The following is a 26,844-nucleotide window of genomic DNA, read 5'->3' on the forward strand; positions in this document are numbered from 1 at the left end:
TCCATTAGGATCCCATGCCAGCACTGCACATTTAAATGTCATCTTAGGCCTGGTCTACACTACGAGTTTAGGTCGACTTTAGCCGCGTTAAATCGACTTAAGCCTGGACACGTTTACACTACGAAGCCCTTTCTGTCGACTTAAAGGGCCCTTTAAACCGGTTTCCTAACACCACCTCGACAAGGGGATTAGCGATAAAATCGGCCTTAGGGGGTCGGAATTGGGTTAGTGTGGACGGAATTCGACATTACTGGCCTCCGGGAGCTATCCCACAGTGCTTCATTGTGACCGCTCTGGACAGCACTCTCATCTCAGATGCACTGGCCAGGTAGACAGGAAAAGCCCCGCGAACGTTTGAATTTCATTTCCTGTTTGCTCAGCGTGGAGAGCACAGGTGACCATGCAGAGCCCATCAGCACAGGTAACCATGATGGAGTCCCAGTCCCAGTCCCAGGATCGCAGAAGAGCTCCAGCCTGGACCGAACGGGAGGTACAGGATCTGATCGCCATCTGGGGAGATGAAGCAGTGCTCGCCGAACTCCGAAACAGTAAAAGAAACGGCAAAACATTAGAAAAGATCTCCAAGGCCATGAAGGACAGAGGCCATAACAGGGACGCGCGGCAGTGCCGCGTGAAAATTAAGGAGCTAAGGCAAGCCTACCACAAAGTCAGAGACGCAAACGGAAGGTCCGGGGCAGAGCCGCAAACATGCCGCTACTACGCGGAGCTGCATGCCATTCTAGGGCGTGCAGCCACCACTAGCCCAAGCGTGTTCTATGAGTCCCTCTCTGCAAACGGGGAAGCGGGTTCGGCGGACGAGGAAGATGAGGATGGAGAGAACATAGATAGCTCACAGCAGCAAGGAAGCGGAGAAACCAGTTACCCCAACAGCCAGGATATGTTTGTCACCCTGGACCTGGAAACAGTAACCCCCGAACTGACCCAAGACCCTGAGGGCACACAGGGGACCTCTGGTGAGTGTACCTTTGCAAAAATTACACATGGTTTAAAAACAAGCGTGTTTAATGATTAATGATTAATTTGCCCTGGCAATCGCGGCCAGTACAGCTACTGGAAAAGTCTGTTAACGTGTATGGGGATGGAGCGGAAATCCTCCAGGGACATCTCCAGAAAGCTCTCCTTCATGTACTCCCAAAGCCTTTGCAAAAGGTTTCTGGGGAGGGCTGCCTTATCCCGTCCGCCATGGTAGGACACTTTACCACGCCAGGCCAGTAGCACGTAGTCTGGAATCATTGCATAACAAAGCATGGCAGCGTATGGTCCCGGTGTTTGCTGGCATGCAGACAACATCCATTCCTTATCGCTCTTTGTTATCCTCAGGAGAGTGATATCATTCACGGTCACCTGGTTGAAATGGGGCAATTTTATTAAGGGGACATTCAGAGGTGCCCCTTCCTGCTCTGCTGAACAGAAATATTCCCCGCTGTTAACCACGCGGTGGGGGGGAGGGGTGAAGTGACCATCCCAGAGAATTGGGTGTGAGGGGGAGGGGAGTTAGTTGGGTTTGTGCTGCATGTTAAACCTGAAATCGCAGCCCCTCCTTTTACATTGCAAACCCATTTTAAATGGCACGGGTGCTTGGTATGGGAAATGAGGGCAGAACTGTTTGAAACCATCCCCACATGTTAAGAAGGTTAAAAAAGCCCAAAGACTATATGTCTTACCATGGCTGCCTGCAAGCTGAAATCTGTGTCCTGGCACTGCGTGAGTGATCTCTCACACCAAACCAGGAGACTCTCAATATAAGAGGAAAAATGCGACCTTGTAACGAAAGCACATGTGCTGTGTGATGTTGTGAACAGCAAAATCTAACGTGAAAGAGTCTACCCATTGTTCTCTAAAATGTATCTTTTTTAACAACCTCTCCCTTCTCCACCAGCTGCAAATCTTACTCCTTCGCAGAGGCTAGTGAATATTCGAAGAAGGAAGCGAAGGACGCGTGACGAAATGTTTACTGAACTTCAGACTGCCTCCCACGCTGACAGAGCACAGCTGAATGCGTGGAGGCAGTCAATGACTGATTTTAAAAAAGCCCAATATGAGCGAGAGGAGAGGTGGCGTGCTGAATCGCGGGCTGAAGAGGAGAAGTTGCGTGCTGAAACGCGGGCTGAAGAGGAGAGGTGGCGTCAACTTGTAATCAGAAAGCAAGAGTCGATGCTCCGGCTGCTGGAGCATCAAAGTGATATGCTCCTGCGTATGGTTGAGCTGCAGGAAAGGCAGCAGGAGCAGAGAACGCCGCTACAGCCCCTCTGTAACCAGCAGCCCTCCTCCCCAAGTCCCATTGCCTCCTCACCCAGACGCCCAAGAACACGGTGGGGGGGCCTTCGGCCACCCACTCACTCCACCCTAGATGATTTCCAGTGCAATAAGTTTTAAAGTTTTAAATTGGAGTGTGTCCTGTTCCTTCCCTCCTCCCCCACCCATCCCGGGCTACCTTTCCAATTATCCCCCTAGTTGTGTGCTGAAGTAATAAAGAATGCATGAATGTGAAGCAACAATGACTTTATTGCCTCTGCAAGTGGTGCTCGAAGGGGGGAGGGTAGTAGGGGAGGGTGGGGTGGTTGGTTTGCAGGGAAGTAGAGTTAACAGGGTGGTGGGGGAGGGGCAGAGGGTTCATCAAGGAGCAACAAACAGAAGTTTCACTCCGTAGCCTGGCCAGTCACAAAACTGGTTTTCAACGCTTCTCTGATGCGCACCGCGCCCTGCTGTGCTCCTCTAACCGCCCTGGTGTCTGGCTGCGCGTAATCAGCGGCCAGGCGATTTGCCTCAACCTCCCACCCCGCCATAAATGTCTCCCCCTTACTTTCACATATATTGTGGAGCGCACAGCAAGCGGCAATAACAATGGGGAGATTCTTTTCGCTAAGGTCTGAGCGAGTCAGTAAGCTGCGCCAGCGCGCTTTTAAACGGCCAAATGCACATTCCACCACCATTCGGCACTTGCTCAGCCTGTAGTTGAACAGGTCCTGACTCCTGTCCAGGCTGCCTGTGTACGGCTTCATGAGCCATGGCATTAAGGGGTAGGCTGGGTCCCCAAGGATCACGATAGGCATTTCAACATCCCCAACGGTTATTTTCTGGTCCAGGAAGAAAGTCCCTTCCTCCAGCTTTTGAAACAGAGCAGACTGCCTGAAGACGCGAGCATCATGTACCCTTCCCGGCCAGCCCACGTTGATGTTGGTGAAACGTCCCTTGTGATCCACCAGGGCTTGCCAGCAGCATTGAAAAGTACCCCTTGCGGTTTATGTACTCGGTGGCTTGGTGCTCCGGTGCCAAGATAGGGATATGGGTTCCATCTATGGCCCTACCACAGTTTGGGAATACCATTGCAGCAAAGCCATCCACTATGGCCTGCACGTTTCCCAGAGTCACTACCCTTGATATCACCAGGTCTCTCATTGCCCTGGCAACTTGGATCACAGCAGCCCCCACAGTAGATTTGCCCACTCCAAATTGATTCCCGACTGACCGGTAGCTGTCTGGCGTTGCAAGCTTCCACAGGGCTATCGCCACTCGCTTCTCAACTGTGAGGGCTGCTCTCATCTTGGTATTCTGGCGCTTCAGGGCAGGGGAAAGCAAGTCACAAAGTTCCATGAAAGTGCCCTTACGCATGCGAAAGTTTCGCAGCCACTGGGAATCGTCCCACACCTGCAGCACGATGCGGTCCCACCAGTCTGTGCGTGTTTCCCGGGCCCAGAATTGGCGTTCCATGGCATGAACCTGCCCCAGGAACACCATGATTTCCACATTGCTGGGGCCTGTGCCTTGTGAAAGGTCTATGTCCATGTCAATTTCCTCATCACGCTCGTGGCTGCGCTGCAATCGCCTCCTCGGCTGGTCCTGGTTTTGCTCTGGCATGTCCTGGCTCTGCATATACTCCAGGACAATGCGCGTGGTGTTCATAGTGCTCATAATTGCCGCGGTGATCTGAGCGGGCTCCATGATCCCAGTGCTAGCTATGGCATCTGGTCTGAAAAAAGGCGCGAAACTAGTATCTGACGGACCAGGGGAAGAAGGGAGGGAGGGAGGGAGGGAGGGGCGAGTGACGACATGGCGTACAGGTACAGGTAATTAAAATTAACAAAGGTGGCTGTGCATCAGGAAGAAACACAAACAACTGTCACACAGAATGGCCCCCCCCAAAGATTGAACTCAGAAGCCTGGGTTTAGCAGGCCGTTGATTTGACGGAGGGAGGGGGGAAGCAAATGAATACAGAACAAATCTATTTTTTACATCTTAAGACGACGGTGCAGCATGACTGATAGCCCTCGGCATCTTCTGGGTGCTTGGCAGCAAATACTGGGCGCTTGGCAGTAGCCTTCAGGCCTATTGCACGATCTGCTGCTCAGGGAAGACTCTGCTAATGTGCGATGATCCAACAGGGCGCTTGGCAGAAAATGGCATACTACGACTGATAGCCATCATCATCATTGTGAAGGCAGCAGGATGGGGGACTGGGGGACATACGGAGTTCCAGCCACTGCTGGACTGAGCATGTCTGCCCAGGTGCCCATGATTGACAGCCACTGCTGTACGACGAGGACGGTTACCAGTCGTAATAAACCATCTACTGGCAAAAGGCAAGGGCTGGTGCAATGCAGCCCTACAGCTGCCAGCCCCACAGCTGCCAGCACCTAGATCACTGATGAAGGCTACCAGTCATGCTGCACCGTCTACCACCAAAAGGCAGTTAGCTGCTGCTGCTGTGTAGCAATGCAGTCCCACGTCTGCCGGCACCCAGATGACATATGGTGACGGTGAGCTGAGCTGAGCGGGCTCCATGCTTGCCGTGGTATGTTGTCTGCACAGGTAACCCAGGTAAAAAGGCGCGAATCTATTGTCTGCCGTTGCTGTGACGGAGGGGGAGGGGCCTGACGACATGTACCCAGAACCCCCCGCGACACTGTTTTGCATCATTCGGGCATTGGGATCTCAACCCAGAATTCCAATGGGCGGCGGAGACTGCGGGAACTGTGGGATAGCTACCCATAGTGCAATGCTCCGGAAGTCGACGCTAGCCTCGGTACTGTGGACGCGGTCCGCCGACTAGAGCACTTAGAGCATTTTATGTGGGGACACACACAATCGGCTGTATACAACCGATTTCTATAAAACCGGCTTCTATAAATTCGACCTAATTTCGTAGTGTAGACATACCCTCAGTGCCTGCTCTTGTTCATTGGACATTAGGATTACTACATGTTTCATGTTTACCATCCACATTCCCAGAATAGATGATGGTCTCATTTATTTCTCTAAAGTGTAGTTTGTTCGAACCTGTGCATCTACACTCACTGATTCCAAGAGAAATCAAAATGGTATCTGTCCATTTCTTTAATTATTGTAACAGTTTTAGTAGCTTCATATTAATTGCAATCTTGCAATCCAAAACCTGATTTTCATTATTGATCTGGCTTTGAGCAAGGGACTTTATGGGTTTGACCAATGCCCGTCATATTCTTCACAGGAAGCTGATCCATTGTTCTAGTATGCTGAACACTGATATAGCTACTGGTTTTCTGTAGTAAGTTTGTTTCTTTGTGGTAGGGTTAACAGCCCTGTGCACAACCTTAGGTCCATGACTCCTTATTCATTATTCAGAGCTGTCCACATGTGAACATGTCCCCATCTGCAACCCAGGACATGTGGTTGGAAGCTGTGGATGCCCCGAAATAAAGCATTATAACATAAGAAAATACTTGATAGTAATGCACCAATACCCCTTACATGATTATATATTATAGGTATAGGAACTGACTCTCCTCTCACTTACATAGATTTTACATTACTGTGACTCCATTGCATTCAATTCTGATTTACACTGGTGTATGTGTCCATAAAGCACCTAATGTAGTTGAGGATAGTATTTGGCCCTAAAAAAGTTCTAAATGATGGTGGGTGCAGAGGGAGATGTAATTTGTTCCTACTATGGCTGGGGCAGCAACTAAGCTATTAGCTAAGGTGTTCAGTCTCAGGGGAGATGGGGAGTTATAGCTCTAGCCAGAGCTCAATACAAGCCCCACCAGTAAAGATTGCCTAGGAGATGTACTGAATCAGTTCATCTCATGGGTTTCCTGGTTCTCCTCGTCCCTGGACAAAACCACATATTCATAGGGCTGGTTTGGTGAACTCCAGACCCTCACTGCCAGCAGCCTGGGTTCCCGCGTAGGAAGTGAATCATACATTCAGAGAGCAATTGAAATTCCTAAGATCTAAAGTTATGTGTATACCTCTTAAATATTGCAAGTTACATTTAAACAATATTCTGGTTATGATTAAAAATACTCAGAAAAAAACAGGGAATTCCAAATTAAAAGTGACATTCCAAAGGTGAGTCACGTGGTTCTGAATGAAAAGGCCACTACCCGTTGAATTCAGGAGAAAATGTTAGCCTGAACTTTGGACCTGATCCAATACAAACAAAACACAGCTTACCAGGTTATGAAGACCTCAGAAGGTTTTGGATGTTAGCTCTGTACTAGGATGGCCTATGCTTGAGATGTATCAGCTTGCTTTTGGAAGCTAAGATGCTAAGGGCTTGTCTAGGCTTGGATAAAAAGTGTATGCTTTTTTTTAAATGTGTTAGCTAACATGTTTTAAACCTCTAATGTACAATAGACAGGGAAGGTTGTATTTTAATATGTGTTAGCTGGTCGAGGTGAACCCTGGAAGGAACCTGTTGCCTTCAGTTATCGTTAATTTGTATTACATTTAGAGCCTTTAAGCACTACTGTAAGTCATTTCACTTCTCTATGCCCCTGTTTCCCCTCTCATTCTTTGTCTATCTTGTCTATTTAGATGATAAACTCTTTGGAGCAGGGTCTATCTCTACTATGTATTCATACAGTGCTTAACACAATCAGGCCTTGGTTTTGGTTGGGGGTCTCCAGATGCTACTACAAATACTAATAATATTTGCAAGCATTGTACATACAAGGTAAAACTAAGTCTCATTTTCAAAAGCAATTTAAGCATGTAGTAGTCTAAGTCCTACTGACTCGTAATGAGACATAGGCTACTATATGCAGGGCCGGCTCCAGGCACCAGCCTGGCAAGCAGGTGCTTGGGGCGGCTGCTCCGGAGAGGGGTGGCACGTCCAGCTATTCAGTGGCAATTCGGCGGACGGTCCCTCACTCCCGCTCGGAGCAAAGGACCTCCCGCCGAATTGCCGCCACAGATCGCGATCGCAGCTTTTTTTTTTTTTTGGCTGCTTGGGGCGGCCAAAACCCTGGAGCCGGCCCTGACTATATGCCTGCGGGTATGTGTACAAAGCAAAAGTTGTGCATGGACTAGCCTCCTTGAGCTAGTGCAGATAATGATAGCCGTGAAGACAGCGCAGCACAGGTGGTACAAACCCAACACAGAACCTGGGTATATATGTGACTCGTTAGCCCATGCTGAAGCCTGTGCTGCCCTGTCTTCTCTGCTATTGCTACCCATGCTAGCTGGATTCAAGCTTGCTCAGGTAGGCTAGCCCATGCACAGCTTTTGCTATATAGACAAACCCTAAGTCACTTTTAAAAATGAGACAGACTCCTAAGTGACTTAGGTGCATCTGACAGTTTTACCCACACCTGGTAAGAAACTGTCCCTGCCCTGAAGAGCTTATAATCTGAAGATGTCCGCGCAGTGTGCAAAGGCGGTCAAAAAAGCAAACAGGATGTTAGGGATCATTAAAAAGGGGATAGAGAATAAGACTGAGAATATATTATTGCCCTTATATAAATCGATGGTACGCCCACATCTCGAATACTGCGTACAGATGTGGTCTCCTCATCTAAAAAAAGATATACTGGCACTAGAAAAGGTTCAGAAAAGGGCAACTAAAATGAATAGGGGTTTGGAACGGGTCCCATATGGGGAGAGATTAAAGAGGCTAGGACTCTTCAGCTTGGAAAAGAGGAGACTAAGGGGGGATATGATAGTGGTATATAAAATCATGAGTGATGTGGAGAAAGTGGATAAGGAAAAGTTATTTACTTATTCCCATAATACAAGAACTAGGGGTCACCAAATGAAATTAATAGGCAGCAGGTTTAAAACAAATACAAGGAAGTTCTTCTTTACGCAGCGCACAGTCAACTTGTGGAACTCCTTACCTGAGGAGGTTGTGAAGGCTAGGACTATAACAGCATTTAAAAGAGAACTGGATAAATTCATGGTGGTTAAGTCCATTAATGGCTATTAGCCAGGATGGGTAAGGAATGGTGTCCCTAGCCTCTGTTTGTCAGAGGATGGAGATGGATGGCAGGAGAGAGATCACTTGATCATTGCCTGTTGGTCCACTCCCTCTGGGGCACCTGGCATTGGCCACTGTCGGCAGACAGGATACTGGGCTAGATGGACCTTTGGTCTGACCCGGTACGGCCGTTCTTATGTTCTTATTTAGAAATGCATCATAATTTGAGCTAAAATTTTCAAAAGCAACTCAATGATTTAGTATCCAAGGGGTAGCCGTGTTACGAAGTGGGTATTCACCCACGAAAGCTTATGCTCCAATACATCTGTTAGCCTATAAGGTGCCACAGGACTCTTTGTTGCTTTTTTCAATGATTTGGGCGTCTTAAGTCTGGTTCCTAAGTCAGTTAGGAACACTTAAAAATTTCACTTTGTTCCTAAAGTGCCTCCTTTGTCCCTGACTAAGTAAGTCAGAATTCTGTCCAGTCTCACACTGTAAGCATGGTGGGAGTGTAAACAGTTAAGCATGGAAGCTTGGGGCTGTCAAATTTGCTGCTGTTTTAATGAAACCTTTTGATTAAGTTGAAGTGGTGCCTCCAGCACATTCACTTAGTAAATCAGCCTCACTCTATCCTGTATCCTTTCACAAAAGGAAATGTAATGGAAAGCAGTAATAATCTCAGACACTTAAACCCCTTCTCCGTGCGTCTGAGGGGAATTCAGATGTGTAAGGGAATGAAGAACATTGGCTGTCGCTCCGAGAGGACATGTGCGAGTCTGTTTTTGTTTGTAATGTTAATGATGTCTGTGTACCCAGGAGCTGAATATCCGGTTCAAGTTCTTGATGGTCATCACCTTGATCTGTGCTGCCATGACTATCATCATCTTCATTGTCCGGCAGGTGAGTGTGCTGAAAGGTAATCCTGCATGAAAGCATTCCTGCATTGTGTTGTGACACCTCGGGTTCCTCCTAGCTCAGTCTGGAGTGAGAAGGGCAATAGTCAAAAAGGCCATTCAGTACCATGGATTTTCATCAGTGTCTCAAACACTACGCAGCTTCTTGAGGCTTATCCAAGATTCTTCCTCTGGGACTAATCCCCTTTTCTGTACTGAACAATGCCCTTGAAAAACTCAGTCTTCCAGTGTTGCACTTGGAGGGATTTCTGTTCTAGTAATTACAAGGCAGCACATTGGGTTAGTGAGTAGAAAGGGGGACACACCTTCAGAAAGAAATGGTTATGATTCTTGGTTAACTGCAAGCCCTATGGCTCTGGTTTTGTGTGTAGAAGTGCCTTCTCATGGGCTGCAGTGGTGATGTAGAGATATGTGATGTCTTAATATAGAGCCCTTTGAAATGCTTATAGAAAACAATGCACCAGTGTGAGCTGCATGGTTATATCTTAGTTCTAAAAATGTGGCAGTGGTTTTCTATTTACCTAATAGATTTTGCAGGAATTGCTTAAGCAATTCCGCCACTTGCTCTGTCCATTGTCCTGTATTTTTGTGTGTGTGTGTGCGCGCGCGCATTCGGTTCTGGGTGGTAAGCCAAACATTTGGTCCATTATCCATCCAAAAAGCAACTTGTGGGCTTTTTATTTAAGCCTGACACACCCACTCCCATAGAGATACCTTGATTCTATCTAGATACTCATTCAACATATTTGAGACTCTTCCTTACCTGCCTGGCCCTATTGAATCTCTGCTTTCTCATGGACAGGTGCCTGAAGGGCACTGGAAATGGGGGGACTTCCCAGGGTACGGGAATGGTGCCTTCTTCACAGGCATCTATAGGATGTGGAACCTTTACGTCTTCGCTTTTCTGTTCCTGTATGCGCCTTCACATGAGAAATTTGGCGAAGATCAGCAGCTAACAGTAAGCTGGGCTGTGGAGCTGTTCTTAATCAGTTGTATATTGAAGTAATGTGGTGGTTACTGCTGTTTGCACAGCCAGCAGAACTGTACCAGTAGGGGGCCCTGTGAGAGAATCCTAGAGCTAGTGAAATGTCTAGCGACCATCTGTTTCTCCAAGGAAAATTCGTATTGTTATTGGCTGGATTTAGAGCTATTAGCACATGGCAGTAAATGAAAAAACAGATCTGGAAAGCCAAGGGGCATTTGCAATTTTTACTTTTAATGGGACATATAGGTGCTACTGACATTTTTAGACACTGGTAATAAACCACTAAAAATGTGCTTTAGGGAATGACTGGATCATCCAATGGGTATTTTACTTCTCTAACTTCTCTGATTCTATACAAAGATATTTTCCTTTTTAAGGAACACTGTAAAGTTACTACTTTTTTTTTTTTAAAGTGAGTAATTGTCCTGACCTACATTACAAATAACACTTTAGATTATTAAAATGGCCTTTAAAAATCTAATTCTGTTTGTTCAGTTTCTGCATTTCTCCCAGCATGGACAATGAAAATAAACTAGTTGGGTTCACTAACTGGGAAAGCAAGGTCTCTAATGGACAGAGCAACTAAGAAGCCTGGGTTTTCTTCCTGACTGTACTACTGACTTGTTCTGCGACCCTGGGCATGTCACTTAGCTTTGTTTTATTGGCTTAGAAACTGAGACACAGGGAAGTAAATTTACCCAGGTTTCTGAATTGCTTTGAAATGGTCAGCTGAAAAAAAACTATGTATTGCAAAGTTTTATCACACAGCCCCCCCCCTTTTTTTTTTAATGTAGTCAGTTTCACTTTGTTTTTCATGCACTAGACCAGTCGTTTTCAACCTTTTGATCATTTGCTGACCTCTTAAAAAATTCCAAATGGAAGTGTGGACCCCATTGGAGATCTTAGACATAGTCTGCGGATCCCCAGGGGTCAGCGGACCACAGGTTGAAAACTACTGCACGGGATCCCTGTCTCTTCCAATCTAGCGCAACATTTACAACACTGTAATCTTTTTTTGGAGTGATTTAGGATCAGAAGTGGGGAGAAACCACAAGGCTGGCTGGGCCAATAGAAGTTTGTAACCTGCTCGCAAGGAGGCCTAGGAGTAACTGCTATGCCATCATCTTTAAGACAAACCTGAACTGAGATATAAGATACCAGGCTACTCATCAATTTCCATGAGGAGCTACATCTTAAAACTATTCACTTTATAAATGATCAGTATTTATAATTGGTCTTCTCTGAGAAGGGGTATTGGATAGGCCCTTGTCCATCATTCCACTCCTTAGCCCATAGAAACACCTGCCAAAGATACTACAGCTTAGGGTTCCCCCACATACTCGGGGATCTGGACACCAGCTGTTAGTGCCTTGGAATCCTCGGCAGAATCAGCCAGCTTTCGGGGTGGGGGCCCTGCAGACTTTTCCATGATGGTGGACAAATCCCAACCCCTAACCATGGAAGGAACTCTGAGGGGACTTCTGCAGAGATATCCAGCCCAAAGCCTCTTCCTGCAGGTTTTATTGCAGGACAAGACAAGTTGGCCCAACATTTGTTAACTTTCTTTAATGTGGTAGCTTTATTTTTTGTGGGTGGGCAGAGCAGGAGTGTCAGGTACGTGTATCCTTTTTTACTACTTATTTTCTGGGATAGGTGTCGAATATTCTATAATATAATCTCTGTGCCAGGAATTGGTCAGCTAGTGAACCCCACATGTTTAGGAATCTATAGATTAGCAAATATCTTAACTATATGAAAATCTTATTAAATGAACTGTGAGCCTAGAACTTTTCCCTTTGCTGTAGGCATTCTTGGCATTAAATCCAAAATTCAGATTTATTCCTTAATCCTAATGCCTAGTTCAGGACCATTTCTGGTTTTGGTTTACATTACAAATAGCTTATTCTATAAATATTTAGGTACTTCAAAATATAAATGCTTCTGATTTTTTTTTTAATAATCTACACATTTATTACATATGGGGCATTGACATTTTAAAGCATAACTTGTGTCAAACTAAGTAAGAATTACAGAATCCACAACAATTTTTGGGTCTTGTGAAAGTTTATCCTTTTTTGTTTAGAATATATTAATACTATAATCTAGAAAAAAAAAAAAAAGACTTATGTCAGTAAAGTATCCAATACACTGTGCCTGTGTGAGTCTGCCTCAGAGATACACTGCCGGGCTACAGTAGGCTAGGCAGGGAACTAAAGGGATCATCATGCCTTTGATAGTTTGTATTGTAGGCCTTGATCTTGCAAACACTTATGCACCTGCTTAACTTTATGTATGTGAGTAGCTCCATTGATGTCTGTAGGCCTCTGTGCGTGTGAAAATGTTTTTAGGATTGGGTTTGTTAGCTTCCAACTTGATTTGAGGTATGGGTCCCCCTTTAATATGGACTGTGTTTCCTAAAGCCGCGCTCCCAGGGGTGTTTATACTTCAAAAACGTCGGGTTCTTAAAATTCACAGGCTGGAGCTGGTTGCATACATCTCTCTCTCTTCCCCCCCCCTCACCCCCCCTCCAACGTAGTGTGAGTGATTCACCAATTTGTGGCAGTTATTTGCTGCCATCTGCTGGAATATGGAGGTAAGTTTCTCCCATAAATGTTTGTTTACCTCTATAATTTACAAATGTCTGGAGATGCATGTGCAGATCAGTTTCTTTTCTAACTGTGTGTGTGAGAGCGCGCACCTCTTCCCTTTTAGTGTTCACCTCAAGAACAGAACTAGGGCCTTTCCCTGCCTGTTCCTCATGTCGTCAATATGGTCAGTAGGCCTTGTGGAGTATAGATTATAAGCCAAAAGGGACAACCGTGATCATCCAGTCTCCCCTCTTTGTATAATGCAGGTCATAGGACTTCCCTGAATTCCTGTTTGAATTAGACCATGTATTTTTTTTTTTAAATCCAATCTTTATTTATTTAAAAATCGCCAGGGAAGGAGAATCCACTGGACCCTTGGTAAGTTGTTTCGCTGGTTAATTACCATCACTGTTTTTTTGTTTTTTGTTTTTTGTTTTTTTTTTGTTTTTAAATTTGTGCCTTATTTCTAGTTTGAACTTGGGCACTCTAGCCAGATCTCCTCTCCTCTCTTCAGGCTCTAAGATCACACATCACAAGCTATTTGACGGTTTGGTTTCTAAGCTTCCTGGAATGGGAGGTAACGTCTACTCCCCCGGAATGAATTTGTCAGGTGAATGTATGGCTCCTATAAGAGAGAACAAAGTGCTCCCTTCCGTGACTGGATGCAAATGTGCCTGCTGAACCTCCCCATAGAGCCCCAAGCATGATGTACAAGTTGACATGCAGACTAGTCCATAAGGACTCACCTTTCGTATGTGAACAAGGTCAGGCTGGCAATTTTTCCTCTTACCTAGAAGGGAAAATTGCTGCTGCTTAATGTGAGTTACTGCTATTCAATGCAGGGTATGAGCATGGGGAAGAAATAGTTAATCACTACCATGAAATGACATGCTCATTGCCCTCCATTTTTTCCATAGTGAAAGATGCTGTTTATCTGCAGAATAATTATTGCATGTGCAGTATCCACGCAAGCTTCCCTCCTCTCTCCTGGCAGCATGCCTCCCTCCCCCTGAGCTGAAAGGATCTTCCTGCAGGATGAGAGGAGAGTTCATTCTCCAGCTCTACTTAATCCTTGGTTTCTCTGTGCAGACAATAGCCAAAGTGCTAATTAGTGACAGTCATAATGAGATTTGCTGAGGTAACTAGCTCCCTTCACTTAGGATACTGAATAGCCAATAGATAGTTACTGCTTCCAGTCACTCTGAACTATGGGCTGAAACTGAACCTGGGGATGGGTTCCCTATTCTATGAGCATCTCGTCTGACCTCCTGCCTAATCCAGGCCATAGAATTTCATCCAGTCACCCCGTATTGATCCCAGTAACTTGTGTTTGACTAAAGCATATCTTCCAGCACCAGACTATCCCAGCCTCAGTGAGCTTCTAGTTTGAAATACACGTTTGTTAATGCTGTGAGCTGGGAAACGAAAAAGAATCTCTGCTGATGTTCCAGCACAGATCTGAATGGAATAAATAGGGAGTCAGCCTCTCTCTAATGCTATTAACCCTGCTTATATTTCATCGTGCAACTCTGCAGGGAACCTCGTTACAAAAGCAGTGCCCCCAACCCCGACATTTGCAATGCGTGAGGTTGTTTTTTTTGTTCCCAGTCTAACCCTCCTACACATTGTGTGGTTATGTTGTGTGTAATAGCGTCACCTTAACTCCCAGTGAGCTGAGAACAATTTCTTTTGAGAGATGACTAATAACAGGAGGAAAATGTCCTGAACAACACACTATCTCCAGATAGTTGTGATTCATTCAGCGTGATTGTAGTGTGCAAGTTTTACTATTGTAAGAGAGGTACAGTTTGCCAGAACAAATTCCCATTCTTTTGTATTTCACACAACAGTAACCTGGGTTTTATTATTGATTGTTGTATTGATATAACATACTCTTTTCCCCTCTGATTTTTATTTATTACTTTCTTTGGGGGGCTGGGATTTTCAAGGTAGGCCAAGGGAATTAGGCCTCTAACTACTCAAGGCCCCTTTGAAAATTCCTGTCATGGTTCCTCAGACTTTTGGCTGGATTCTGATCTTAGTCCTACCTATGTGTGTTGCCAAGTATCTAATCGGGTGGTCTGGGGACAAGCTGAACTCAGAATCAGCTCTAATCTTTATCACTGACTGACTTTGTACCATATTGCTTCTGCTTTTAAAATGTGACAGAGCTGGCTTTAAAGTTTAGCACCATTTTATTAGCAGCAGCTGCATAAATAACGTAGTGGGTGTCTAAGTGCTTAACCGAGACCAAGAGTTTACTAAGTAGGAGCCTAAAGTTAGGACTGGAAATCTATGGTGACCAGGCGAGATGTGCCTTAGACACCCCTCTCCCCTCATTTGTCCCTCTTGGGTGTACCCCTCAGGTGACAGGCCTGGCTGCTAACACTTCACTCTGGGTGGGGCTACAAGGTTCAGAAACTCTGACTCAATCTCTGCCCATAGCGTGCCCCCCCCCCCGCCCCTTTAAAAGATCATGTCAACCTGAGACGCCCACCTGGGTTTGGCAACTCTAAGGGGTTCCCTTCAGGAGCCTGTGACCATGATAAGTTTTGAACAAAACAGTGTCTTAAAAACAACACGTTCTTGCATAGCCAAGCAAAGGTAAAAACAAGAGATCGATATACATATTTTTCCCCCTTAGCCAAGCGTTGATGGCTGGCTTGCTCTCAGCATACCTCTGTCACTTTGCACTGCCTGACACTGACACTCCCTGGCTGCTCCTGCTCCTTCCTGGGGCCAGCATCTCCACAGTTTAGGATTCCCTTTTGACATTAGGGTTAGCCTTGGGACGAGTAAACTGTTCTTAACCTTGAGAGAGTAGGGGGTATTCCCCAATAAACAGCTTCCCTGTTGTTTCCTTAAGGACTCTTATCTGCATCACTGTTTTGCCTTTCCTGCTCGGTTCCTTTAACAGCCCCTTTGATTTAACTCTAGATGTTCAGGAGACTATCACACAGGTAACCTGAGGGGCATATAGGGTGACCAGATGACAAGAACAAAATATCACGGAAGCGTAAGGGGAAAAAAAAGCTGGGGTGCTGCCGCTGAAGCCAAAAAAAAAAAGCCAGAGTGCAAAATGAGGGGACATACATCGGTCGGGACATCTGGTCACCCTAGGGGCATATGCTACTTATTTTAAAAAATACTACTCCACAACTCCCTTGTTCTCCACGCATAGGTAAGATTCTCACCCCCAGTCTGGCCTTTTTACGTGGGAGGAATGGGCCAGAGCTGCATAAAGGGGCCACAAAAGCCCTGGTTTAAGCTGGGGAAGGATTCCTCCAGCACAGGCACTGCAGATGACCAGCCCCCCTCACATCTGTATAAGAGGCTATATTTCAGAAATATGCCGTTCCCGTCGACCTTAATGGAGTTACTCAAATTCTCCCCTGGTGTGAGCACAGAACCAGGTCTCCCCTCCGGGAGCTTACAACTTAGGTTAGCCATGACACTGCTAGACACAGGACAAAAGGTTACTTGTTAAGCATCCTCTTGATTCCCTTTGATCTTGGGCTTTCTTTTATTTGAATTAATGTAGATTTGATGATGTTGTGGGTCATTGCTGGAGAGACTGGGAAGTGGGTTTGGGGGGGGTGGTCATTGAAGCTTGCCTGGGTAAAGTATTGGAGAAGACATTACAAGGAACAGGGGGAGCTTAGCCAGAACTGCCGAGGTGCCTTTAGGAAAAAGCTACATACAAGGTGTCTGCCAAATAGCACCCATCAACCCAGTGCAAAAAGGGAGAGCAGGGGTTTATATTTTCCAGCAGTGGTGACCCCTGGCTGTTTTGAGTAAGAGTCAACCTGATGACCTTGGCCAAATCCCTCTAGAAGGTTGACATTCAGCATGAATGCCTTCTATTTGTGTATCTTTTTACAGGAACTGAGTTGGTGGCTATAGCAATATTTTACCTCCTTTTGGCTGTTTCTAAGAGGAGGAGCCCTTCCCCCAACAGGTCATTTTACCCCTCAGAGACAGGCAGCGACTATCATCCAAGTTCTGAAACACCCTGGTTCCTCCCTCTTTCCCCTACAAGTCTTTTTTCTAATACTGCGCTGCATGCTCAACCCTTGCCCACGCCAGCTTTAAAGGGGTTGCCAGGTGTTTAAACAATCTTCCATAGGTGGTTGAACTAGCGGTCGTGGGGGGCCTGCCGCACCCCCTGGCTTGAAGTAGTTTCCATCATGTATAGGGTGTACAGTTTGTTCAGTGGCTCTCAGAACCCCTACTATACACATTGTTCCAGCACCCCGTCCTCTTCTCTGGTGGTCAGGCTCCTCGTGGGTGGGTCCTGCAGCCCAGACTCCAGCCTGGCCCCTTGTGCCTCTGAGAGTGGGGCTAGAACTAGGGTTCCTGGGGTGCTGCCACACCCCCTGGCTTGAAGTGGTTATAACAAACACCAAATGTGTGATTTCCCTCATCAGCACCCCCACTATAAGAATTGTGCCAGCACCCCTGCCTCTGGGCAGCAGCCCCCCTCCCCCGGTGCACAAGTCCCAGGCCTGTCTCAGCTGTAAATTGCACTTTTCTCATCTGACAGGAAAGGCAGGCCACTGCTGGGTTGCCTGTAATCTCTGAGGAATGTGGGTGGGAAAAGGAGGCTTTCAGCTGGTTATCAGTAAATAATTCCCCTCTTCAGTAACCTTTTCTTATGCACCAGCTGTAGGCCATTTTGCCCTGTTTAAGTGCTAGATAAATAACTTTTGATCTGCAAGCCCATCTTCCATAACCCTTTTGCTGTTTGGTCTGCTCTCTCTCAGCTGGCTTTCTCCTGTGAGGCAAAGCATTCCTCCCAAATCTATTCCCTCCATATGCTCATTTTTAAACTTCCTGCCCTAGAATTTTAGAAATTAGAGCAGAAACAACGAGAGCCAGTTGGGAATTTTCCATATGAATGAGTTCCAAATGAAAATGCACAACATTTTCCATAACGTCAAAGTTTTGCACAGGAAATTTTTGATTTTTTTGCTGTCGTTTTTCTATTTTTCTCTCTAGAAGACTGTCAGGAAATACTTCATTTCAGGTCTGTTTGACCCAAATTGGAATTTTTTTTTAACTAGCTGAAAGGTTTTATTTTGAATTGGTTCAACAAAACATTGAACTGTTTCCCCCTATCAATGCATTGCCTTAAGAGAGCTGTAATTTGGGCCCCCATTCTCCCCTATAGACTAGACTCCCTGGAGCACTACATCTCCCCTAATGCACTGTAGATTTTTCTCAGGATAAATTGAAAGGTGCATCATGGGAGTTACATGACTCAGGATGCGTTACACTGTAGTCCAGCCAAAGAACCTGGCCTATTGTGGGTAATATGGGCATCAGGCTCCCAAACTACAACTCCCACAAGGCAATGCACACTGTGGGGAATGCAGATTAATGTTGAGCTGACTCAAAACAAAGCATTTCAGGTCAGGTCAATAAACCAAAACTAAACATTTTGATGTTGGGAATGTCAAAACGTTCCGTTTCAATTGAAAATGTCTAAACAAATTTCTGAATCTATTTTTTTCAGAATTTCCATTTAATTCAAAATTTCAACTTTCTATCCCAATTTGGGATGAAAATAAATGCTGAAATGTTGGAATTTCCCAGGGGATAGAAATCCCATATTTCTCTCACTTCTAGAAAAGACTCATTAGGTCACCTCATTCAGGTTTGATGCAGTGCAGATTGTTCCATGCTTAATGTCATCTCATTTCTCCTAGTTATACACCCTTGTATGACCCTAAATAACTGCTTTCAATCCTCAGAGCTAATCTTATATTACATATTGACATATTGTCTCAGGTGGAAGAAGGAAAGACTAGACCTATTAGCTGCTGAACTCTGGTTATATAAACAACCTTCCATGGCTGTATCAGATGCAGGTCCTGATATAAGGAAGGCATAGTTAGGCCCCTATTGTCAGTGTTGGTACTCTGTGTATAGGAAATCATTGTGCACTATGAATCACACATCTGTAGAAGTCATAAATAGACACCTGTACATACAGTATTATCTGATACCATAAAATGAAAGCTTCACTATGAAGGGAAACATCAGTTTCTGAGGCGTGCTGCCCCTCCTGTGGAAGGCTAACTACAGAATTTTGATTATTCAAAAAGCCCAGAACCTGTCCTGATGATACAAGTGCTGAAGCTAATTCTGTCAGAATTGTCTGATGGGACAAGATGGCTGTGCTATCAGCTGTTTGACTAATCACCTACCACAGCTGTGCTGATGTGGCCCTAAAATGTTGCCCTTTTGACCCAAGTGGTTAGCCAAAAATGTAGGGTCTTGTGGAGATATTGGCAACTGAGTCAGGTATTTCTTTGATGCTATCCTGTTTATTACAACAAACGTACATAAAGGTCTGTTACTCTGAACACAGCAGGCATCAAACAGAAGAAGATCGTTTTGTTGGTCATAGTTCCAAGATCCTTTCTAGCCACTACTTAGCCCAAAAGCTCACTCTCCAGGCATTTTCAGGGCAACATTCCCAGCACTTGTGCTGACTGGGTTGTTGGTTTTCTGCTGCTTCTCTGGGTTTTCTGCCTCTCTCTCTCACTGACTTCACAAAACAAGAGCTAGTGAAGCCCCTCTGCCTGGCATGTGCCTTTGGTTTGGGTGATCACATGTGTCCATCTTCAGGGTGGAGGCTGCTATTGTTTCAACTACCTGGTTATATAGAGGAGCTTAACTGTTTCTTACAACTGTTTTAAATAAAGGGAGGTGGTTACACCCACCAGTTTCAATGACATTTAGTCCAATCCATAACCCCCCTTCCCCATCACCTCAGCTTCATCCATGACCCCGCTGGAGCCTGAAATAGTGACACCATAAACAACCCATCCCACACAAAGCTGATGTCCAAACCGGAGGACTGCTGGAGTACACTTTGTACTCTGACTACTGTTCTATAAATCATCAAAAGGACTGGGATATGTCAGTTCCATTCCCTTTGGTGCTGTTCTACAAAGGTAGCTGGCTGAATCCCTGGAGTCTGATTAAATCACATTGGAGTGTGGGTGTGCAGGGTGGTGTGGATCCCTAGAATATCACAAACCTGCTGAAACACTTTGAGTTCAAAGTTTCTTCTTTGATCTGTGTGTAACTCACCTCCCCCAGATCTAGTGAAGAATTCATTCACTAGGATTCCAACTGCTGCCATGGCCTCTTGGTTCCTTATTGAGTAAGCCTCAGCCATTTTGTAATTTAGTCTCTAGCTATTAGCCAGTATTGATTGGCAGCCTTTGTCTTAGGCAAAGGCCCAAGCACATCAACAGTAATGCACTCCATTGTTGCTTGCACAAGATACAGCTTCATGGAACTCTCCCTGTCTTAAGAGGAACCCTTCTTCCCAACACACAGCCCAAGGTACGATGGTGCAGGTATTTTACTGCTAGGGTGTGTACTTTCAAGCCATTGTTGCAGTGTTTCCCCAAATTAACGCTGTTTTCTTCTTTTAATAAAAGTATTTAGTTACACACAGACTCAGTGCCTGTGAGTGGTGAAGTAGTGCCTCTTAAAGGTGCCCAAGGGTTCCGGTTTCCCCAATTACTGGGTAGGGGCTCGAGCCAGTCCTGTTTTGTATTATTAAGAGCAACCTCTAGATATTGAACCCAGCTCTTATTGCTGCCTACCCCACCCGGCAGAAGGGTTACGCTGGTTAGTCAGCAGCACCTGCATGGTGAGGGGAACCCCAACAGTAGCTGCAGGAAGGAGTGAGAGGTTCTGTAGCACTAATAACAACCCTCCTCCTACATAACTAGCTCAGATAATGAGACCTGAGGCACATCTGCTAGCAGTGCTGCATCCACTCCTCCCATCTCTGAGTCACTGGCTGAGTCAGCTCTGTTTGCCACAACTGCAAAGAGGACTGGTTTTTGTTTGAATTAGTCAGGCACAGGTGGTGGCAAAACCTCCTCCTCCACAGTGGCTAGAAATGAACTCTTTTTCAAGATCTCCTAGACAAAATGGGAACAGGTGCTGCTTGGGAGTCCCTGTGTACTAGGCAACCATGCTGAGCCCATCAAGGAACCCCGGTGTGGTAAGCACAAATGTGTCCCATTCTGCTCTCATTGAAATCCGTGAGAGTCAAGGGGTGTGACTTTGTAAATAGGTTTCATTTTGGTACAATATCTGGGGCCACTAGTGTGGCACCCACCTCTCTCCCTCCAGCAATGTGACCTATGGGAAAGAATCTGCAGGGTGGAACCAGCCAGAAACTAAAGCTAGCAGAGCAGCTGCAGATGCAGTTTAACCAGAGACTGATGGACACTAACGGTGTGATCAGACCCTTTTCTGCAGCTTTCATGCTGAATATTCTCTCCCCTGTGCTGTTGGCTCCAAACTCCTCCCTCCTTTTGTCTTTCTAATTAGCTAATCCCCTCCTAACAAACCTCACCTGAAAGATTTAAATAGTTAAAATGACAGAAACAACCAAAGTTGTGGCACTAACATGTCACTTGCAGACCATCCCCCTGTTATAACCCAAGCCTCTAACCAATGTCTGGTTAGATTGTAAGCTCCTTGGGGCAGGGAACCACATCTTCCTCTGTGGTTGTACAGCACCTAACATGATGGCCATTCTGCATTGGCCCCCAGGCACTATTGTAATAAATATTCTGGCCATTTTATTTACTGAGCCTGAAAAGAAATGCAGTCTCCAAAAGCCTGTGACACGGGTTAAAGGAAGACTTAAGGATGAGATGTTTCAAAGCTGCTGAGGGAATTTAGCTCTATACCATCCATTGAATGAATAGGAGCTGCGTGGCTAAATCCTCTAATGAGCTTTGAAACACTCACGTTTTTAGTCGAGTTGCTGGTAGACAAACTATCAAGCAGCTGCAACAGATCCATGCAGAACTGTGGGAGCAGGGTGGGGGAAATCAGCTTTTTTAATGAAGGGGAGCACACAATAAAACTGTTTCTTAATGTGCACTAATTCTGCAGTGGGCTGATGTGGGTGCTGGTAACAACTGCATCTCTGCATGTTAGAATCATAGCATATCAGGGTTGGAAGGGACCTCAGGAGGTCATCTAGTCCAACCCCCTGCTCAAAGCAGGACCAATTCCCAACTAAATCATCCCAGCCAGGGCTTTGTCAAGCCTGACCTTAAAAACCTCCAAGGAAGGAGATTCCACCACCTCCCTAGGCAACCCATTCCAGTGCTTCACCACCCTCCCAGTGAAAAAGTTTTTCCTAATATCCAACCTAAACCTCCCCCACTGCAACTTGAGACCATTACTCCTTGTTCTGTCAGAGGAGGGGTTGCCTTGAGGAAACATCAGGTGCTTTTAAATGTGTTGGCATCACTGGCCAGTACCTGCCAGACTATCCTTCGTGCCAAGGCATATGCTATATATTTTGATTACCTGTTGTCCAATGAGTGAGATTCACGATTTTATTTTAGGACCAGGTCCTCAGCTGGTGTAACCTGGCATAACTCCATTGACTCCTCTCTATATATTAATGAAGACTTTAAGTAAGAAAAGGTGCCAAAGCAATTCAAAAGTACTTAAGTGACTTAAGGACCTAAGTCCCATTTTCAAAAGGGATTTAGGTACTTTGGCATCTGAGTCTCAGTTTAAAGCAATGGAACTTATGCTCCTAAGTGTCGGTCACTTTTGAAAATGAGACTTAGGGTTGGTCTAAACCTAACACTTAGGTCGGCCTAGCTACGTTGCGCCAGGGTGTAAAAATTCACACCCTGAGAGAGGTAGTTAAGCCAACCTACGCACCAGTGTCGACATTGCTAGCTCGACGAAAGAATTTTTCTGTCAACCTCGCTACCGCCTCTTGAGGGGACAGATTTACTATAGGACAGAAAAACCCCTTTTGTCACAATAATAAATGTCTATGCTACAGCTGTAGCATTTGTAGTGTCGATATACCCTTTGGTGCATAAGTTCCTTAGGCACTTTAGAAAATTTTATCCTATACCTAAAATTGACCCTGGTAAGGCTGCGCCAGACACCTCTTGGCACATTGACACTTTGTCCTTTTCCATTATGCTTTTTGGGGTCCAGAATATAGTTTCCAATCCACTTCCAGTCAAGGGAAATGGTAGATTCTCCATCTCCTGAAGTCGTCAGATCAAGACTGGATCCTTCCTAGAACATATGCTTCAGCCAAGCACAATACTGGTGTAAGTGGATGCAATTCTATGGCCTGTGATACAAAGGCAGTCAGACTAGATGATCTAATAGTCCCTTTTGGCCTTAAAATCTATGGATCTATGCCCTTGTTCCGATCAAAGCCAAGGTGAATTAATTTTTCATTTAACATTTTGTGAAATTCAATATTTAAGGCTTTATTCTCCAAATGAATATGGAAGGCATCTACTTTCTCTTTTACCCCTCTCCCCACCCCCTTTTTTTAAATAGTTACAAATTTAATCAGATTTTTCTGGCAAGATTTATTCTTCATGACTCTTCAGTGCCCATTGAATTATTACTATTTACCTATTCAGTGATTTGCCCACTCACGGCATATTATTCATTCAATTATTTTCCTGGGGACAGGAGTGAGATTTATGGGGATACAATTGTCAGGTTAATCTGTCTCTCCTTTTTGAAAGTGATTAGTAGTTTTGAAAATTGGGAATGTGCTTTTCCCAAGTCCTTTTGTTCTTTCCCATTGTTCCACGATTTGTCAAAACCAATTCTCGTTGGGACTGGAGGTTCACTAGCTAATTCCTTTCATATCCTGGGATGCATCATACAAATCAGCTGATGCATCTCTCTTCAGCTGTGCCAGGTAACCCATCCTGTTTTTTGTCTATAGTTACCTTTACAAGATTGTCCTGCATTACTGACAGTGTTTTCTGTACTGCACTTGGTTTGTAAACCCCATGTCTGGTTGCTAGCCCTTTGAACAGTAATTTGAAAGGAGGAAAGGCTGCCAGAAGAGGAGAGGGTCTCCTGGTGGGGAATGCTGCTGGGAAACAGCAAGAGAACAATCCTTATTAAAACCTCAGGAATGACTTGGCCTTACACGGAGACTGATTGCCTTTTATTTAAACCTTGAGCAGCACAGTAGTTAGTTTGCCATCCCTGCTGGTGGAAATGGAGCCCAGCCGTGACTGCTGGAACATGATCCACACTGGAGCCAAATTCTCTTCTCAGTGATGTGCATGCAATTCCCACTGTGCTAATATAAATATTAGATTGAATGGGGGTTATATCTGCAACATGATGCATCCTGTTTTAGGGGCTTCACTCCTTTTAATTAGAAAGATTATATTCCTGGAACCTCATTTTTCACCCCATACCCTGAAAAACTCTCTCAAAAGATGAGTCTTTCATAGAAGTCTGCCGTATACATGTTGAACAGCTGAATGATTCCATCAGCAAGACTCAAACAACCAAAGCTGTCACATCTATTTTAAAAGTTTAAACCCTTCTCGTTTTTCCATAGCATTAAAACATCCATATAACTTTAATATATTAAATAAGTCTGCCTGTCTCAAGCATTACTGAAGTCAAATGTCTATCACCATGGCATAGGATCTAATTCCCCTTTAAAGGGGATTTTTGTGCCAGATATATATCTGCCTCCTTAACCTTTCACGCTCATTCTTCAGCCATGTCCAACTATCTCAGTCTACTAACCTGGTTCTGGTCATTCTACAAACTCCTTAGACATGTAGGTAGCCAGCCTGCTCTTTTTTGCAATAATTTTAATCCCTATGCAAAAATCACTCTTTTCACACTTCACAATTATGTTTCCACTTATACCATATGCAATGTTGCTCCCAGGATATTAGAGAGAGAAAGTGGGTGAAAATATCTTTTATTGGACCAACTTCGCTTCAGGAGGGAGAGAAGCTTTTGAGCTACACAGATTTCAGGTCTGGGAAATGTACTCTGATTGTCACAGCTCACTACAAGGTGGAAAAAATTGTTTAGCATAAGTAGTTAATACATACTTCAAGGAACCACTCAAGGTGAACTGGCCATTATATCAACAGTCCTTTTTGTTTGGATTAACCTACCTTTTTGTTTTCTTTTTGCAGTTTTTCCCCCATCAAAAGATATAGTTATAGGTTATTTTGGCATTTTATGAACTTCACTCCCTTTTCATAATTGAGCTCACAATTAAGGTAAATGTATAGGCCCAATTATTACAGCACCCATCACATCAAAGCTTGAAGGTGGTCCTCAGAGAATAGCCTTACACTTATCATTAGCAGGTCTTGCACTGAGGGGGAATTCCCCCCTCCCTAGAACTGGGGCTTTATGCTGCTATGGATGGCACCCATAGGCTGGTGGGTCTGTGGGGGAACACAACAGTTAGCCACACCCAACTCAATATAGGCTCTTTATTCTTCTGCTACATAAAAGCCTCCCTCCCCCAAAAATGAGTGTCCTGACCTGGAATGATACTGCTGGGTCCTCTACACCTCAGTAGCTCCTGGCTCACAGCCCTCCTTAACCTCAAGAGAGTCCCAGGACCTGCTTACAACCTTTTAACACTTACAAAGGTATTTCTCTTTTATGGGGCTAGGTCCTCACTTATATCTTCCAGCTGGGAATACAAGCCAATCATTTGCTGCTGCTTAGCTGGACCCACTGATTCCCAACACATGCCTACTGGGCCTCTCCTTAGGCCAGGGTTTGTTGCCCCGGGGCTCTGCATGCCTTTAAAAGGTCAGGTCAGCCCACCCTACTCTACAACACTTCACCACCAGTTTATAGGTGCTGGAGCCGGGATAATGACTTCATTCTGTAGACTTAACTAACTAGCAGAGTCCTGCAGCTGATGGAGGGACTTGTGAGTATATCCAACGTTTTCTGCAACTAGGAGCCTTGTGGCCTGTAAGGAGCAGCTGTATCAGCTAAACCAAAGGATGTTTCCTTCTCCCCAAGTCATCAAGAGGTGTACTTGTACCAGCTGTGTTAGTCACACCTCAGCAGTGCTCAATAATGTCTTGCTTCTAAGACTAGAGTGTAAATAAGTAATAACTGGCCTTTCTTAAACCACAGGTTATTTGACATCATATGCTGATAGAGGATCCATTATTTGTTAAGCACCATCAATGGGCTCAGCTGTGTATGAGACACATGTTAAGACAATCCCTTCCTTGGAGAGCTGACAATCAAAGATAGACATAGACAAGATGTGCTTGGAGGTGCAGACAGAGGAGTGTCATATTATATATATATATTATTTTAAAGTGGAAAAAATCCAGACGCCTACTGGTGTGATGTCCGAGAGAAGTAAGGGCTATTTGTGTAGTTTGGGGGAGGTGAGAAATGGAAAGTCAGGCCATGAACACTTGTTTATAGAGCATGATAATAATGTCCTTGCAGACTTCTGGAAACACATTGTTTGGTTGATCTCTAAAGTGACACTTCAGACTCTATCCTATAAATACCTGGTTATGACATTTGTTTAGAAAAACTTTCTATTGACAGTTCAAGGGTCAGACTGGGAGACATTATAGTCAATCAGTTCCATGTATATGCTGCATATGTATTGTCTCTATAGCAGCAGATCCCAACCCTGGCACGCATAACAGTAATGTACTCAGACTCTTGTGATGGACATTCTAGGCTGGGGTGACCAGATGTCCCGATTTTGGGGTCTTTTTCTTATATAGGCTCCTATTACCACCACCACCACCACCACCACCCCCGCATCCTGATTTTTCACATTTGCTGTCTGGTCACCCTATTCTAGGCTCCCCTAATGAAGAGTCTTCATCCTCATGTGGCCAGAGACTCAGGAGACTTGGGTTCCATTCCCGGCTCTGCCACTGATCTGCTGTGTGACTTTAGGCAAGTCACTTCCCCTCCTGGTGCCTCAATTTCTCCAGTTGTAAAAGGGATTATGGTCCTTGCTTTCCTTTGTGAAGTGCTTTGAGATGTGTGAATGAAAAGCTGCTAAATAAGAGACAAGTATTAATGATGGGCTTCGGCAGTGCCCACTGCACTGCCATCACCCACGTTCCCTTCAGTCTGCTTTAATCCACCGGGAAACCCCTCCAAAAACAAACTGCAGCCTGCCAGGTTTAGGACATCCAAGCTCCATTGTGGGTTAGATATACGCATGCACGCTGGAATAGGTGGCAGCAGGCACTGAAGCAGCCAAAGTCAGAGTCTAGTAATGTTATTCACACAAGGATGGAAACCACAGACCTCCGATCAAAAATGGGTTGAAAATGTGG

The 26,844-nt window shown here is 45.1% G+C and overlaps 1 pseudogene; it reads left to right on the forward strand.

Annotated features, from left to right (window-relative positions):
- The window catches only part of LOC112115982, a 40,915-nt pseudogene extending 27,706 nt beyond the window's left edge, over positions 1–13,209 (forward strand).
- The last annotated feature ends 13,635 nt before the right edge of the window (positions 13,210–26,844 follow it).

This window comes from Terrapene carolina, unplaced genomic scaffold, assembly GCF_002925995.2.
Source record: "Terrapene carolina triunguis isolate 2854851 unplaced genomic scaffold, T_m_triunguis-2.0 Scaffold210, whole genome shotgun sequence".
Lineage (NCBI taxonomy): Eukaryota > Metazoa > Chordata > Testudines > Emydidae > Terrapene > Terrapene triunguis.